This window comes from Theobroma umbraticum, unplaced genomic scaffold (assembly GCF_002168275.2).
Source record: "Theobroma umbraticum cultivar Fairchild unplaced genomic scaffold, ASM216827v3 scaffold_56.0, whole genome shotgun sequence".
Taxonomy (NCBI): Eukaryota; Viridiplantae; Streptophyta; class Magnoliopsida; order Malvales; family Malvaceae; genus Theobroma; species Theobroma umbraticum.
The window spans coordinates 3,482,622-3,491,413 of NW_018397256.1; the positions used below are offsets into that span (position 1 = coordinate 3,482,622).

The window sequence follows — 8,792 nt, forward strand, 5'->3', positions numbered from 1 at the left end:
CAAATATCATCAAGAAAAGTATTAATCGTGACATAAGAAGTACCTGAAACTTTTATTGTGAGTGTATAAAAATGTTTCAAGAAAAGATTCAACCTTCTTACATTTTCCCAATCTTCATGTTCAAGTATCCCATCTCCCATCAACAAATCAGTTCTATACTGAGAATCAGCTTCCTCAAATAAATTAAAAGCTTTTTCAAACATCAAATAAGTGGAATTCCATTGAGTACTAACATCCAAACACAATAAATTTTTTGATTGAATATTTCCAAACTCAACACATTCTTTGAACTCTACTAACCTAGCAGGTGATTGTCTCACATATCTAACTGCCCTCTAATATAAGCAATTGAATCATTCATTTCTTTCAATTCATCAATGACAATGAGATTAATGATATGTGTAATGCATCTCTTATGTAAAAATTTGCTTTCTAATAAACTATTCTTGATAAGTTCAATTTTTTCATATGTGATATTGCAACATCATTGGAACTAGCATTATCAATAGTAATAGTGAAAACCTTACTAATCCCCCAATCATGCAAACATTTATCAATCATTTTCCTAATGACCTCCCTTTTGTGACTATAAATGGGACAAAAGTTTAAAATTCTTTTGTGCAATTTTCTATCATTGTCTATAAGTGAGCCGTAAGACACATATAATTCTCTCTTTGAATTGATGTCCATGTGTCTGTGGTCAGAGAAACTCTAAAAGAAGATGTTCTCAATATATGCTTGAAATGGTTCTTTACATCAATAAAAAGGTTAAAACAATCTCTAGCAACAGTCCATCGTGATGACACAATAAATCTAGGACATGAAGTTGACATGAATTTCTTAAATCCTTCCCTTTCTAAAAATCTGAAAGGTAACTCATCTCTAATGATCATCTTAGCTAGAGACTTTCTAATGGCTTATTGACTAAATTTTCAAGTTCTTATTGACCCATCTCCTGATTGAAAAGCTAACTCAGTTTGAGTAGAATTATTAGTAGAACTTGCAAACTTTTTGCAAGAATTGATGTGATTCTTCAATGAAGTTATGCCATTATATTTAGTATTAGCAGAAAGTACCCTATCACAATAATTACATCTAGCTTTTTGTTCACCTTGATCATTGACGAATCTGGTGAAGTGTTTCCAAACTTTAAACCTCGATGGAAGTGCTTTTCGTTTCTTAGAATTGACAGCATCACTTTCATTAGTGAAGATTATAGTTTGTTGTGTAGTTGGTGTTGGTGACAAGGACGGCATCCCAATAGGTGTAGGCTGCGTACCAGCATCACTGGAAGTAAGAGCCGGATTATCGCTTTCATTTGCCATTGAAATCTTCAATCTATCACTTAAAAAAATTTAATTAATTAATTAGCAAATATGGTATTCAAGAATGAAGAATCTATTAAAGAATCTATCACTAATAGCACATATTAAAAAGATATGACCAAAAAAAAATTTGGACTCTAGGCATAAAAACTGTCAATTTTTCTATCTCTTTTTTCCTTTTTCTTTGCAATGGTTTCTTGGCCCTTTTATTTGTTATTCAACTCCAAAAAGCTGCCAACATAGGCATAGCTTGTACCTAATTTTAATTTTGTAGTTGATTAATTTGGATTATATCAAGGCAATAGTGTAATGTTATTTTGGATAGGAAAGCCAAGTGGTCAAAGTGTAATATAGTTTAATATGTATTTCTTAATATCCCTAATTACTTAGTGAGTAGGTGCCCACCTTTCTATTCCAAGTAAGAATTTTGACAATGAATGGTAGTCTGAGGAACCCAATATTAATATTATCAAAGATAATTTAAGACTCTGCCAAAATTACACTCCTTGATACTTAATAGATTAAACTAAAAAAATATTAAAAAACTGAAAAATCTTTAAATTAAACTTCAAAAGCATTTATTAAAAACTGTTCCTTAAAGTCTTATGCTTTACTGCTTGCTTTTAATTTCAAAGAAACAAAAGCAAAGAACAAAACATATTTAAATAATAAATAATTAAAAATATAATTCTATCAAAATCTGAAATCCATGATAATAAGTCATCTTTAATCAAATTATAGTATTTTCTTTACAATGATAATAAATCAAACTCAGCCATTTTTGGGAAAGGAAGAAGAAAAAATTAACACCCAAGTCAAACTAAGCTTGAAATACAAAAATTACTAATTGTCAACTAAAATTATTGAAAAATAATTAAACAACAACTCCAATTACCAACTCCAGCTGTGAGGACTGAGGAGTATCAGAGTATGAGTGTCTCAATTAGCCGACGAGGGGACATAAACCGGATTGGCGAAGACGGCGCTGGTTTGGGCTATCGAGGAAAAAGTTCCTGTTTCAGTTTCGGTGACAAAGCTGCAGGTGATAGGCCTTGAGTTCGATCGAAACCCCACCTTCAGAGGGTGGAGGTGTCGACCATCGAGGAGAGAATCTATTAAAGGTTTAAGAGTGAGAAAATTTAACAATGAGATTGAGAAGAGATGTAGGTGGAGACTGGAGAGTATAAAGAGTGGAGATATCCAGAGAAGACGGACGGATCAGAGGAGGGGAAGAGAAGAGTGTGGCCATGGAGAGTGGAGATGGGCGGGAGTCACGAGACGGCAGATGGGCTAACGGGCAGAGAGAAGAACCAAACAAAAAGATGAGATTAACTATTTAGGTTTCAGATTTTTTTTTCATGTAAAATCTGCATAATTCCCTTATTTATGTTCGGTTAGTAATTTTTCTAACCAAAATCGAACCAAAATGTATTTACTAACCGAACTATCTTAACCGAATTAACCAAAAAATTAAACCAAAAAAAATCAAACTCATTTCGATTTGATTCAGTTGTTCAGTTCGGTTTCTATTTGCTCACCCTTATTCAGAAGTGACCATGGTGGTGAGTTTGAAAGTGATGATTTTGAAATCTTTTGCAATGAAAATGATTTTGACCACAAATTTTCTACTCTTAGAACTCCACAAGAAAATGGAGTTATTGAAAAGAAAACTAGAACTTTAAAAGAAATGTAAGAACAATGCATTGTGAAAACAACTTGCCAATGTATTTTTTGGCTAAAGTTGTGAACACTACAGCTTATATTTTGAATAGAGTTTCCATTAGGGCCATGGTTTCTAAAACTCCTTATGAGCTTTACAAAGGAAGAAAATCAAACATTTCTCATTTAAGGAGTTTTGGATGCAAATGTTTTATTTTGAATAATGAAAAACACATTTTAGGAAAATTTGATGTTATGAGTGATGAGACCATTTTCTTAAGATATGCATTAAACTCTAAAACTTATAAAGTGTTTAAAAAAATAACTCTAGTTATAGAAGAATCAATTCATATTGTATATGATAAGACTAATGTTGTACAAAGAAAGGTAGTGTTTAATAATGATGATTCAAATGACATCGAGAAAAAAATGGAGAAGATGGGCTTAGATAACAAAGAAAATGACGGAGAGAGCTCAGAAAAGAAAAATAAAGAAGAATCACCATTAGAGGACTTGCAAAAAACCAAAGAACAGCGCAACAATCTTCCTAGAAGCTGGAGGTTTGTGAGAAATCATCCTTAAGGACAAATCATTGGTGTTCCCTTAGAAGATGTTAAAACTAAAAAGGGATTAAGATAGACTTGTGAATATCTTACATTCATATCACAAGTGGAAAAAAAAACTTTGAGGAAGCTGAAAAAGAAATGAGTTGGATGCTTGCCATGCAAAAAAAACTTGCCCAATTTGAAAGGAATAAGTTTTTTACCTTAGTTTTAAGGCTAACCAACTATCCAATTATTGGTACAAAGTGGGTATTTAAAAATAAGATGGATGAGTTGAAAAATGTGGTAAGGAACGAAGCAAGGTTAGTTGCTCAAGGCTACAATAAAGAAGAAGGTATTGATTGTGATGAAACCTTTGCCTTTATAGCTAGATTAGAAGCTATTAAACTTTTACTTGTCTATGGATGCTTTATGAATTTTAAATTGTTTCAAATGGATGTGAAAAGTGCATTCCTTAATGGCTTTTTCAAAAAAGAAGTGCATGTTAAACAGCCCCTTGATTTTAAGGTCTTTGATAAGGTTGACTATGTGTATAAATTGCATAAAACCTTATAGGGTTTGAAACAAGCTCTTAGAGCTTGGTGTAAAAGACTTTCAAAGTTTTTAATTGAAAAAGAATATTTTAAGGGTAATGTAGATAATACTCTTTTCATTAAGAAAAATGAAACTAATTTGATTATAGTGCAAATATATCTTGATGATATTGTGTTTGGTGCTACTAATGAAAGGTTGTGTGAGAATTTTGATAAGAAGATGTAAGGAGAATTCGTAAGAAGCATGATGGAAGATTTAAAATTCTTCATTAGTCTAGAAATCAAGCAATGTGAAGATGGAATATTCATCAACCTAGAGAAATATACCAAAGAAATGCTGAAGAAATTTGGTGGGATGAATATGAAATCAATTAGAACTCCTATAAGTCCTCTCACAAAGCTTAACAATGATGATAAAGGAAAATTTGTGGACCAAAAACTCTATAGAAGTATGATTGGCTCAATTCTTTATTTAATTGCAAGTAGACCTGATATTTTGTTTAGTGTTTGCCTATGTGCAAGATTCCAATTATGTCCCAAAGAATCACATTTGACTATAGTGAAGAGGATTTTTAGATATCTCTTAGATACCCAAGGTTTAAGCTTATGGTATTCAAAAGTTCATCTTTTAATCTTTTTGGCTATTTCAATGTTCATTTTACTGGTAATAAAATTGATCGGAGAAGCACTAGTGGTACTTGTCAATTCCTTGAAAACATGCTTGTGTTTTAGTCTTGCAAGAAATAAAATTCTATTGCTTTATCAACTGCTAAAGTTTAATATGTCTCACTTGGTAGTTGTTGTGCACAAACATTATAGATTAGACAACAACTAAATGATTTTGAAATGGCTATTCATAAAGTTCCTAGATATTGAGACAACATGAATGCCTTAAATATCTCTAAAAATCCTATTCAACATCCCAGAACTAAGTACATAGAATTAGACTTCATTTGCTCAAAGATAATGTGCTTAAGGGGGATATTAAAATAGATTTTGTAGATACCTTGCATCAGTTAGCTAATATTTTTACAAAACCATTGAATGAAGATTAATTTTGTAGAATTAAGAGATAATTAGGAATGCTAGATGTTAATGAAGTCTAACTGAGCTGAATTAAGCATGTTTTTTCTTATATATAGCATGATGATTGTGTTTATTTCTTGGTTTAATTCATTAGAAAATGTTTTGATTAGTAAAGGGACCTTGAAGGAAGATCAGATTCATTTTAATTAGTTAAGGACTTCCCTAACCAATTAAAATAATTATGTGTTAAGGTAGTTAATCTCAGTCAATGAGGTATTAATTAGTTAAAAGATCCCTGGACCAGTTAATGCAAGTTTGGTTGTTAAAAAGGTTCTAAGTCAGAACCTCTTTAATTGGTTAAGGCTTACTTTAATCGATTAGAGCTTCTAGTTAATGAAAAAACTAATGCATAAGAAAATTTCAATAAAAAAAAAAAGAGGAGCAGGAGATACGAGAAAACCTCCCACTAAAAACATGAGTTAACCAATTATTAAACACCTTTCCAAAAACTATTCAACTTCTTAGAAAACCCATTTACAAGAAAATTGAAACCCCCAAACACCTTGACCCTCTAAAATCAAATCATCTCTTCCTTGACTCTCAATCAAATTGAGAAACCCAACATTTTCACTGATAACTCTATGATATAGAGTTATTTGAGCTTAATTTTGACAGTAATTTAAATTAGTTCTTGTTGTAATGCATAGAAATTAGTAGGTTTTATTTAAATTATTTTAAATTAGTAATTTAGGTGAGTCAATCTAATCTTAGTTAATTTTAAACTTAATTTAGTGTTAATGTGATTAAAATAGGTTGTTATTGATTTAATTGTGCTTTTGTAAGTGTTTAATGAAAGAAGAATTTTAATGGAAGAAGAAGAGCAATTTCAAGGTACAGACTTCCATTACATTTATCTCGGTATTTCAACCATAACTCTCTCTACAAAACTCTAAATCAGATGATTCTTAAACCATTGGAAATAAGAAAAATATACAACTTTCATGTTAACCACTTCACCTAGTTCAGCTTAGAAGATGATCAAAAATTAGGTCCAAGTTGATGCACTGTAAAAGTCTTAGAGCAATTACGATTTCTGCATATTAATAGGTTGAGACCAAGACCACGCTCACATAGTCCGATGAGGAAATCTTGATTGGAATTGAATTCTTTCTTTACCCAACTTAGCCTATCTTCAAATTCCTATAAAAACAACCTTTCGGAGCACTTTTAAAAAGAGAGAATAAAGACACTAGATTGACAACTAAGATTCAAGCCATAAAATCTTTGAAAAAAAAATTCTCATTGGAGCTAAAAAGAAATTGAAGAATTCAAGAAGATTTAGAGATCAAGAGTTTCACTCTTTGAGTTTCTTTATTCTTTATTTTTCTTGATTTAGTTTCATTGTTTAAACTTTATTTGATGATGATGTGTGACTTAATGGGGAAGTAATTTATTTATCTAAGATTATGATTGAACTCAATACGTAGTTTGATTTATTTATCTCTTTTTTACTTATATTTGATGTATTCAAGTTGTTTATTTTATTATGTTCTTAATACTCCCAATTGCCCGATCACCAACTAGAATGAATTAGAAATCTAAGTTAAAGCTTGACGAAGGAGATTTAGGTAGATCTAGAATAGAATAGCGTATGGTCGAATACACTTAGTTGATTGAGTGATTTGATTTGCATAAGATATACACCTATAAGCCATATGTAGCCAAAAGTAAAGCATGAACTTAATGAATTTTTCTTTAATTTAATTTGCATAGACATATAGTAAGTTAATTGGGAAAGATATTTTTATAAGAAACTCGACAGAGATTTGTAAATAAATTAAGACCCTAGGTTAATAACTTAATCCATTAAACTAAGTTAAGAGAGAGAAACAATAATAAGAAGAAGTATTGAGGGATATCATAATCTTAGGTCTAGTAGTCACTCAAATTTAATAAAATAATTTTACTGATAGATTTTAGATTAGTTTTAGTTATTAATTTCATTTTTCTTTTTCATAATTAAATTATTTTGATAAGATTAGGGTATTATAATTTTAGTACTTAGTAATTAGGAATTAATTCAATTCTCCGTGGAAACAAATTCTACTTTCTATTCTCGTACTTGTTAATGATACATGCACTTGCATGAGAAATCAACAAGTTTTTAGGGTCGTTGTTGGAGAGTTGACTTTTAGTTCTTTTTTGTTAATATTAATACCAAGCATTTTTAATTTTAATCTGAACTTTTCTTTTCTTTAATTTTTCAGGTACTTTTGGTCGTTGCATGCAAAGAACTCAAAATTTGAAAAATATTCTTGTTGATCTAGAAATCGAAAAGACTTTTCAAAGACTTCAAAGGAAAAATAAAAGAATTTTCTACTCCAAGTAAAACAATGGCTGATCAACAAGAGGAAGAGACTAAGTCTTTGAGGGATTATGCTGTCCCATGAGTACAACTTTGAAATTAAGTCATGAATTATTCAGAGATTCAGACTGCTATTTAGTTTGAAGGTTTGTCTAATGATAATCCGAATGCTTATATTGTAAATTTCTTAAAAATTTATGATACATTCAAGACTAATGGCGTTATTGATGATGTCGTAAGATTAAGGCTTTTTCCTTTTTCATTGAGAGATAAAGTAAAGAATTGCTTAAATTCGCTTCTTACTGGTTCCATTAATAGTTGGGATGATTTGGCTTAAAAATTCTTAGCAAAATTCTTTCCACCTACTAAGTCAACAAAGATGTGGAATGATATTACTTCTTTCATGCAATTTGATTTTGAATAACTATATGAGGCTTAGGAGAGGTATAAGGATTTGATAAGAAAGTGACCTCACCATGGATTACCTAAATAGTTGCAAGTTCAGACTTTTTATATTGGTTTGCTAGGACTTTTAAGAACTAACATTGATGCTACCGCTGGAGGTGTACTCATGAGTAAATCCATTGGTGAAGCTTATGATTTGTTTGAAGAAATAGCTTTCAATAATTATCAATGGCCATTTGAAAGATTGGGTACAATAAACATTGCTGGAATACATGAATTAGATGTAATAAATAGTATTTCTACACAATTTGCTTTTCTCGCAAAGAAAATAGATAAAGTGAGCATTAGTGTTATTCAGAACTCCTTTATTACGTGTGGATTTTGTGGGGAAGGACATTCTAATGATAGTTATCCCATCTATTCTAAGTCTTGTGAATTTGTTGGAAATAGGCAACAGAACAATCCTTATTCCAACACTTATAATCTTAGTTGGAGGAATCATCCTAATTTCTCAATGAATAACAACCAAAGGTCTTCATTAACATCTAACTTAAACTTTTAGCTTGGATTTCGTGACAAAGACTGATGCATTCATAACAAAGATTGATGCATTTATGACAAGGATTGATGCCTTCATTCAAAATTAAGCAACTTCAATTAAAAAATCTTGAGACACAAATGAGCCAACTTGCCAATGCTTTACATACTAGACCTCATGGTACCTTACCAAGTAATATTGAACCTAACCCAAAAAGAGAAAGTAAGGAACATTGTATGGCAATCACTCTCCACAATGGAAAAGAAGTAAGTAAAGAGGTATGTAATAAAGTTTTAAATTCTAAGATTTTAATTCAATCTGATGAGAAAAAAATTGAAAAAGATGCTGAAAAAAATTATGGTTGAAAAATCTATTGAA

At 30.7% G+C, this 8,792-nt stretch overlaps 1 non-coding gene across 1 annotated transcript; it reads right to left on the bottom strand.

The window, feature by feature from the left end:
* Window positions 1-7,847: 7,847 nt before the first annotated feature.
* Window positions 7,848-7,954, bottom strand: LOC149527504 (small nucleolar RNA R71). Its single transcript, XR_016350949.1, has one exon. It is a non-coding gene; the product is annotated as a small nucleolar RNA R71 (small nucleolar RNA).
* Window positions 7,955-8,792: the final 838 nt, after the last annotated feature.